This window comes from Convolutriloba macropyga, chromosome 4 (genome assembly GCF_964194025.1).
Source record: "Convolutriloba macropyga chromosome 4, txConMacr16.3, whole genome shotgun sequence".
Classification (NCBI taxonomy): Eukaryota; Metazoa; Xenacoelomorpha; order Acoela; family Convolutidae; genus Convolutriloba; species Convolutriloba macropyga.
The window spans coordinates 74,796,505-74,805,622 of record NC_134471.1 but is presented as its reverse complement, the minus strand read 5'-3'; positions in this window follow the sequence as shown (position 1 = coordinate 74,805,622).

Genomic DNA, 9,118 nt, shown 5'->3' with positions numbered 1-9,118 from the left:
TTTTGTACGACTGTTATGCAACCTAATATTCTTGTTTGACTTTTGCACAACCCATGCTCAGTCTGACCAGTTTTCATCCTCCAGACCCTGCCTTCTGATCTGACAAATCTTTAACAATATTTTAGAGAGTTGAAAGTCAATTATTGCTCTGTGATCGCACTTGAGAGCAACTCACGTTGAGACTATGTTCAACATTACATTGCCAACCCCACAAATTCAACAGAGTCCGCGTTTGCGAATATGAGTGACGACATTTTTCACCCATTCTCAAGTGGGGGAAAATGGTTAAATTGTGGACAACAGTGACAAAATTGCGGACAATCCTTACGAAATTCCGTCACTGATCTCAAAAAAATTACCTTTTTTGTCATAATTGTTCGCAGTTTGTAAGCAGGGGTATCGTCATCAATGTGCGCAATTTTTAGCATCATTTTCTATTTCAATTTTATGCTTCTTTCTCAATTTGGCCAGAGGCCATTGATTATCGTATATATTACAAAATCAGCGACAAAAATTTGTCAGCGTTGTCCGGATTTTTCGCATAAAGATTAAGGCGTACAAAGAATAAGCTGGAAATAACACACCGTTATATTTGCTTTATTTTAGCTCATAGGACAGTAAATTCGACTCAGTGAACACCTTTTTAATGCAAGCAAACACTAATTGAAGCACTAAAAACTAGACTTTTCTATAATTAGCGTCATTTCATTTTAATACAAATAACTCATTTCATTTAGTACTGTTATCCTTTATAGACAAAATAAGTTTTTTCTGATTATATTAATAGAACACGCACTGCTCATTTTCATTATGGGTAAATTTCATAATCGCGGTAATCAGTTGCAACTGTTCCCAATTTTGAATAAGTTTGCAATGTTTTACGTCACTCTCACTGTTGTCCGCAAAAACCTATACCGCCTACTCTTAAAACATTGGGAGCCAGCAATGCTGACATCGGCAGTCAAATTCGCTTGCTCAAAATGTGGAATTGGGGACGCAATGAACCATTGTCTAAATTACCGTTCAACGCTAACACTTTCCAAGCCCTGTATCTTGGGAATTTGGGTTGCACTACAACTTTCATGTGAACCAAATGGCAAACTTTCTAATCACTTTGGTATGGCAACTCAATCTGAGAAACTAAAATTTTTTTGTTCCCATCCCTCTCGAGGGGGGGGGGAGGAATTATATACTCAAATGGGTTTTTTTGTTCAGTCAATTTTGGCCGATCGATATATTCATCGCAGAGAGTTGAGACTGGCATCATTAGAAAGCTTGTCCAGCGTAGAACACGGCCGGCACTAAAAAAATTTTTCTTATTTTTATTTTTTACAGGGAGATATCGAGGTTTAAACGTTCGAGAAAATAGGGTGAATTCCGTTGATTTCATTCACCTTTTTTCGGAATTTTTAACTAAAATTTTGCCAATTTTGATAAAGTTTAATAAAATTTTTCAAGAAAACGTTGTTGATTTTACGTTTAAAGACAAAATATATTGTCGGCTATTTTCATTGAATTTTTTTTTGTCACAAATTCCGGCCAAATAATTCACAAAATTCAGACTTTCATCAAAAACAGCACGAAATAAGTTTCTTTAGTCAACTCTGATTAAATTTGCAGGAATTGCACACCCAAACACCACTAACACAATCTTTTTTAGACTGAACAGCGGGCTGATTCTACTTCAACTTCCGTTGAGAGTGATCTGTAATTAAAACTTTGCCGTTTTTTGCTAACTTTATTCGTTGATTATCAAAAACGCAGCCTTTATTTTGACTTCTTAACTAACAAAATGTCTATATCAATGACAATTAAAAAATTAAATATCTCTGCCGGACAGTTATCATTAGCAGGACTAGTTTTTTACCAATCTTAGACCGTTACAATCCAAAAATAATTTGGTTTGTCATCAGTCGGTTTTTTATATAAAAAAAGTCGATCTTTTTTTATATCAATTAAATAACAGAACATTTAAAATCAAAGCGCACTAGTGATAGGTCCTATTGGCTTCCTAATTGGCTCCAAATTAAGTTTTCTAGATGATTGCTTGAAAGCTTTTGTTCGTTTTGACTTTTAAAATTTTTGATTTTTAAAAAAAAATGGCTTATTGAACTTTGCCTCCATTTTTCTCTTAATTTGGTCAACTTGTAGCTTAGTGTCAGCAATCAAAGAGCGCTCCCTCTTTCTGCTGATTTGAACTTTAGTCTTTATTGCTGTTTTACGCCTTAACTTGTAGTGTTCTGGCTTTGATACTACTAGATTTCACAATTTTTTCTTTTAATTTTTATGTATTTGCCCAATTTTCATGTTTTCTAGTTTTATCAAATTATTACGTTATTGGCGGACTATATATCACATTTGTTGCGTTCAAAATAACGCACAATTAATAATATTTAAGTCCTCAAAGATATAGATTGTGGTTCTTTAGCACTTCGACATTACCTTCTCGAAGAATTTAATTGAAATTTTGGATTTTGTCTTTATTTGTCATTTTTACTTTATCTTTTTAGTCGTATTTAATTTCCTGTTCACTGACACAGTTCGATTGGCTTTTCATGGAAGAGTAAATGAGCCGATGTTTTGATATTAGTGGATAGAGGATGGCTTTGATGACTTTGAAAACAATTGTTTTCCAAAATGAAAAAAAAACATTTCAACTTCGCAATTTTGTTCCTTCTATTGTCTGTTTGTTACCTGGTCTCGTTAATTAAAGGTTAAAAATGACAATATTGTTGTCTAAGGAAGGTGTCAAAATGGATTGGTGGGACAAAATCTAATGTTTTTGATGAATTCGTTATGACTTTACTGGCTTCGACACGGGTTTTTCACAAAAAAAAACGTAAATTTATTTTTGATTTTTGTCATATTTGACGTTTTTTTTTGTAGACGTAAGACTTGTTTCGCATAATTGCAGGTCTTGAAGGCTTCCTTTGGAAGAATAATCGAACCTATTCAATTTTTTCATTTAATAATTAATGGCTTTCATGTCTTTGGAAAGAAATTTTTTTCGATAAAAACAAGTATTACATAACCTTGCTTTTTTTTTCTTTTTGGTCTAATTGTTACCAAGTTTTATTAATGAGCGGTCACATAATACATTTCAAGGAAAGATCTCAAATGGGATTGGTGTCACAGAATCTAAGGTTTTAAGAGAATTCGTTATGACTTTACTGTCTTCTACACGGGTTTTTAACAAAAAAAGCAAATGAAATTTTTTGATTTTTGTCATATTTGACGTTCTTTTTGTAGACGTCAGACATTTTCGGGATAATTGCAGGTCTCAAGGGCTTATTTTTGAAGAATGGACAAAACTGTTTAAATTTTTCATTTTGTAATTAATGGCTTACATGTCTTTGGAAATAAATTTTTTTCGAAAAAAAACAAGTATTACATAATTCTGCATTTTTTTCGATTTTGTCTAATTATTTCTTAGTCTCATTAATGAGCGGTCGCAAAATGCATTATCGGTGTTCGATGACTGCGCAATCGAGCATATTTTGGGGGCCAAAGTATGGCTTTACGGCTTCCAAAGCATTTTCTGGCAAGTTTTAATTAATTTTTTGTTTGTTGTCTATTTGTTGTTCTTTTTGTAACTGCATAAAAAATTGAATACCGAGAGTTCTAAATTCCCTTCCATAGAAGAATTGGTAATTGTAAACCTATGGTATATTCCTAATGGTTTTCATTACTTTGAAATTAATTGTTTAAAAAAAATCAGCGAATTTTCTAACTTTAAAGTTTCTGTTCTTTTTTGTCTAATTTCTTACAAAGCCTTATTATGAACTGGTGATCAACCATTTTTTTCTGGTGAATTACAAGTTATTTTGTTTATTTTTAGTTTTATCTGACGCTATTTTGTTTTTGTTATTAAGTTTTGTTTTTTAAAACGGACATAATTTTTTTGATGTAATTAATGTTTGTTGTTGTTGTTTGATTTTGCCGTTCGTCTTCGCTCGCTTTCTTAATATCGGCATATCTCATCAATCTAATGCATCCTTTTTTACTTCACTGTGTTATTTGTTTTGGAGGCTATCTTTTCGCTCATACGCCAGTTTTTTTGAAAAATACTTGAATTTTTGTGTTTTTCTATCTGTTCCTCATTTGGTAGACAGTTATGCCAAAATTGTGGATGAGCGGGGTCGGAACCTTATGTGCGAGCCTCCTTGTATGTTCTATAACTTTACATCAATAAAAAATTATATATCAAAAATGAGGTGCTTAAAAGTGCCATTTAATTTAATCATTAACAGAATTTTGGTAATTGCTTAACAAAACAAATTCAAAGCGGATTCTACATATTTCGTTAAACAGATTCGAGCTGGTAAAGACTGCATGAACGTCATCAACTCAATAGGCTTCGGATCTGGAGAACTGAGAATTGACTCCCAAACCAGAGGTCACAATGCCATGACCAGCAACTTGTTGTTCTCATTCCCAATCTTCACATACTTCCTTCCTCGCTACCAACTCCGAGCTCACGTGACATTTGACTTCTTCAAGATGATTGTCATTTGTCCTGTTCAGATGTGGGTGTGTCACGAGTATGGAATTGATTAGCAAATAATGATCGGACAAGTTGAATAGTCGCTCAGCGCCGTTACTTGTTTTGCCGAAATCTGGACTGTAATGTTAAATGATTTACACTATGGTACCAAAAAGCTACGTACAGCATGATTTCCGCTTTTAAAGCATGATTCAAGCTTCATACGCATGATTTACGACAAGGCGTGAAAAAAGGTGTGAAATTTAGAAGTTTTAAGAGATATTTCATTCTCACTTTCTCCGCTTAAACAGAAAAGATGGTTAAACCGCTTTGTTCTTATACCGTTTGCCAAGTTGTTACGCTAAGAGATGTCGGATTTTCATGGCCTAAAATACAAAAGCAACTCAAATTAAAATCAAGACCCAGTGCACAGTATGCATACAACCGTTACCTGAAAAACAACAGTTTCGAGGCGTAAAAATCGAGCGAAAGACCCCCCAAATTGTCAAAAAAATCAGAAAAAAAGTTAGTTGCCGATGTTTTGAAAGATCCCAAAACCTCAGTGGAGCGCATTCGTGTGGATCATAACGCTTTCTTTTGCTACGATACAATTTCCAGAGGTACAGTTAGATGAATTCTCAAAAAATATGGCGTTATTTCAAGAAATACTGCAAAAAAAGTCAGTTTGAAGAATAAAAGCAAGTGTTTTCGTTCAAAGTGGTGTATCAATATGCTCAAGAAGCCGTTCTCTTTCTGACAAAATGTAGTTTTTACTGATGAAACAACGGTGCGCATCTCCAGCGACGGAATTGTTAGAGTTTTTCGAAGAAATGGAACGAGATTTCTTGAAAAAAAACACAAAAAATTTGAGTTCGGACAAACGATCATTTATGTTTTGGGGTGCAATCAGATGGACGGAAATTGCCTGTTAAGTGTCCAAACAAACTAAACGCTGTCGATTCTTTGGAAATTTTAAAAATTTACGAAGAAAAAATGCATTTCCTGGACCTTATTTCTCAGCAAGATAATGCTCCTGTGCATAAAGCGAAGATTATCGGCAATTTCTTCCAAGAAAACGAGTAGGAGGTACTGGAACGGCCAGCATACAGTACAGATCTGAATCCTATTGAAAATTTATGGGCGATTTTGAAGCAGCGATTACGAAAACAGACAGTTTTTTGGGAAAATATAAAAGAAAAATTGTATGAAATTTGGAATGAAATTGACGCAGACGTCGTGAGAAACCTGTATGAAAACTATACAAACCGTCTACTAGACGTTAAAAAAGCTAAAGGTGTAATGACGCGTTATTAGAGAACTAATTTGAACTCAAAATGTTATATTATTTGTTGCTTCTATTGCTTTTTTAAAAATCTATAGGTGTACGTAGCTTTTTGGTACCATAGTGTATAATGAATAAACATGAAAAAATTCGAAAAAATAAGAAAAAATACTCTAATGTCTTTTTTTAAGATCCGTTCACACATTTTCCATGATATTTGAAGTCAAATTGGAGTAGTGATTTCGGTCACGACGAAGCAGAAAGTGGAGCGAAAAGCGAGTAGTTTTGCGGTGTGAAATTTTTTCGCTAACTTTAAAGTAGAGTGAGAAAACGGTGTTTGAACAAAGTTCACATTCTCGCTAGTGGTTTTTTGTTCACATGCGGCAATTTCAATTTGATGTTTTCTGCTTTTTTGACTTGTCGGATCAGATTTTTTTCTAAATTGTTTTCCTAATCCATTCATAGTTTATTATAGGCCTAGTTTTTTTGTTTAAACCAAATTTCCATTTCTCTTTAGTGGTTCTTTGTTCGGATGCTGCAGTTTGACATTGATTTTCTGTTTATTTTTTTAATTTTTTGATCTGATACTCTCTTTAGAAATGGTTTTCCCAATTCACTCATAGTCCGTTCTAGGTCTAGTTTGTTGTTTAAACAAAGAAAACTCTTTGAACTGTACGCCAGGACTTATCCTGCTATGTTTTTTAATTCGTCGTCTCCATCGATGTTCCTTACGACTTCTTCGAATTGACTTTTTGGATCTATTTTGTTGCAGCCACCAGTGTTTTTATGACCACTGGTTACAAATTCTGTTAAATGGCACGTTACACTGTAACAAAATAGCATGTGGGCCTGGGAGTTATAAAAGATTTATGATGACTAAGCTGGAGGGGGGCAAAACAGAATAGATCCGACTTTTTCAATAACTTCAGTTAATTCTACTGCTTCGCAGCTAAAATTTGTGTGCGTGGCCTCGTTGCTGCTTTTAGGTAAATTGCGTGACTTACCTCACTCCAGAAAGTGACTTCTGAACTCACTTATAGAACTTTAAATATTATGAACATGTAGTAATTAAATATCAATGGTATACATCTAAGTTGTGCCAAATTTATATGCCCTTATTCTTGGATATTAGTCTTGAGTCTTTGAATTCAAATACCAATTTTGATAAATCTCCGTTAAGGTTTTTTCATTATGGACCGTATGTGTCATAAAATTGACAGTCCAAATCAAACCCAAAACGTGTAGGGGTCTACTGAAGGACTGGTGGTCGATCTCTCTATCTTATTTTTTTAGTTGTTTAAATTCAAGGGAACCCACAAACGTTTTTCGCTGCTATTTTCCGGCAATTTGCCAGCTATATTAGAGCAATTTTTTGTTACCAACACTTTTTACTCTCACCGGTTTTTGTACCAAAACAATTTTGTGCGTTTTGTCTTGAGAAACGGGATAAAAGGATAAAATTGGAGTGTTTTATGCTGCTGAGCAAATCTGCAAAGCTTTGTATCAATTTCTAGGAATGCCTTTTACTAAAATGTTGAAGCGACCCCCATACACCCTTCAACCCACCTCTAGACGAACAATTTTGTGTTGTGTATGCGTTAATTCAAGCAGAGCTTGAATTAACGCCTAAGCAGCAAAAATTTGTTTGTCTAGGAAGTGGGTTGAAGGTTGTATGAGGGATTGCTTCAACTTTTTATTAAAAGGCATACCTAAAAATTGATACAAACTTTTAGAGATTTGCTCAGCAGCTTAATGCATTCAGATTTTATCATTTTATCTGTTTTTTCATGTCAATCGCGGCTATTTTTCGGCAATCTACCGTTATGTTAATGCAATCCTTTGACACTTACAATTTTTTTCTCTGACCGGTTTTTTACCAAAAAGTCTTTGTGCGTTTTGTCTTAAGAAACGGGATAAAATAAAAAAAAATCCGAATGCATTGAGATTCTGAGCAAATCTCTAAAGCTTTGTCTCATTTTCTAGGTATGCCTTTTACTGAAATGTTGAATCGACCCCCATATACCCTTCAAACCACTTCCTAGACGAACAAATTTGTGCTGTGTAGGCGTTAATTCAAACTCTGCTTGAATTAACGCCTACACAGCACAAAATTGTTCGTCTAGGAAGTGGGAAGGGTGTCTGCCGGTCGCTTCAACATTTTAGTAAAAGGCATACCTAGAAATTGATACAAAGCTTTAGAGATGTGCTTAACAGCTTAATGCACTCGGTTTTTATTCTTTTGTCCCATTTCTTAAGACAAAACTCGCACAGATTTTTTGTTAAAAAACCGGCGAGAGAAAAAATTGTTAGTATCAAAAGATTGCATTAACATAACCGGTAGATGGCCGGAAAATAGCCGCGATAGACGGGAGAAAACCAGATAAAATGACAAAATCTGAGTGCATTAAGCTGCTGAGAAAATCTCTAAAACTTTGTGTCAATTTCTAGGTATGCCTTTTACTAAAAAGTTGAAGCGACCCCCCATACACCCTTCAACCCACTTCCTAGACAAATAAATTTGTGCTGTGTAGGCGTTAATTCAAGGTCTTCAAGGCATGCTTTCAACAAACAAAAACCTGCCCCTTGCCAGTCGTTTGAGAGCAACCTGTCCGATTCGGTCGGTTTTAATTTAGTTACTTCTGTTCAAGATGAGAAATAGAGCACAGATATAATTTTCTTATCAATCTGAAGTATAGATAAGATTAAAGCAATCAAAATAAAGGCGAGATTCTTCTTCCACAGAATAATATCAAAGTCTTCCCAGTTTAGTTAAAAAAGATGTTTTGAATTTATGAAACGTACTAAGCAAAGCTTAGAGAAAACAAAGCTGAACTCTGTTGAAAATTTCAGAAATTAATTGATAAAAAAATTTCTAGCTGGCTGTGTGCCTGTCCCACAGTGCCCTCGGAACCTTGTGATATTTACCTCTAGTGATAAAGACGGCGAAATAATTTTGTTGGGAGGAAAAAACTAATCGTCAGAGCAATTTGTCTTTTCAGCGGTATCACATTCAACAACAATTTTTACCACTTTGATTTAATCCTATATCAATAACTCTGTGTCAATTAACTGCCCTATCCCATTCAGCTTAAGTTTCAGCAAAATGTAATATTCTTTATTTACATCGGAATGGTTTGTAAGTTATTCTATTTTCCACAGATTAAATTTATCATCAACAAACTAGATTTGCGACTGCGCGAGTTAAATTTGTGAAAGCTGCATTTGTTTTAATGTCACCAAGACAGGCAGCGTGAAATTTGACTCACTACTTTTCCAAATTTTATATTGTTTGGCAGAAAATCATTGGCCATTATTGCTTAAATAGAAATTAGGCTGTAATTTCACTGTGGTTG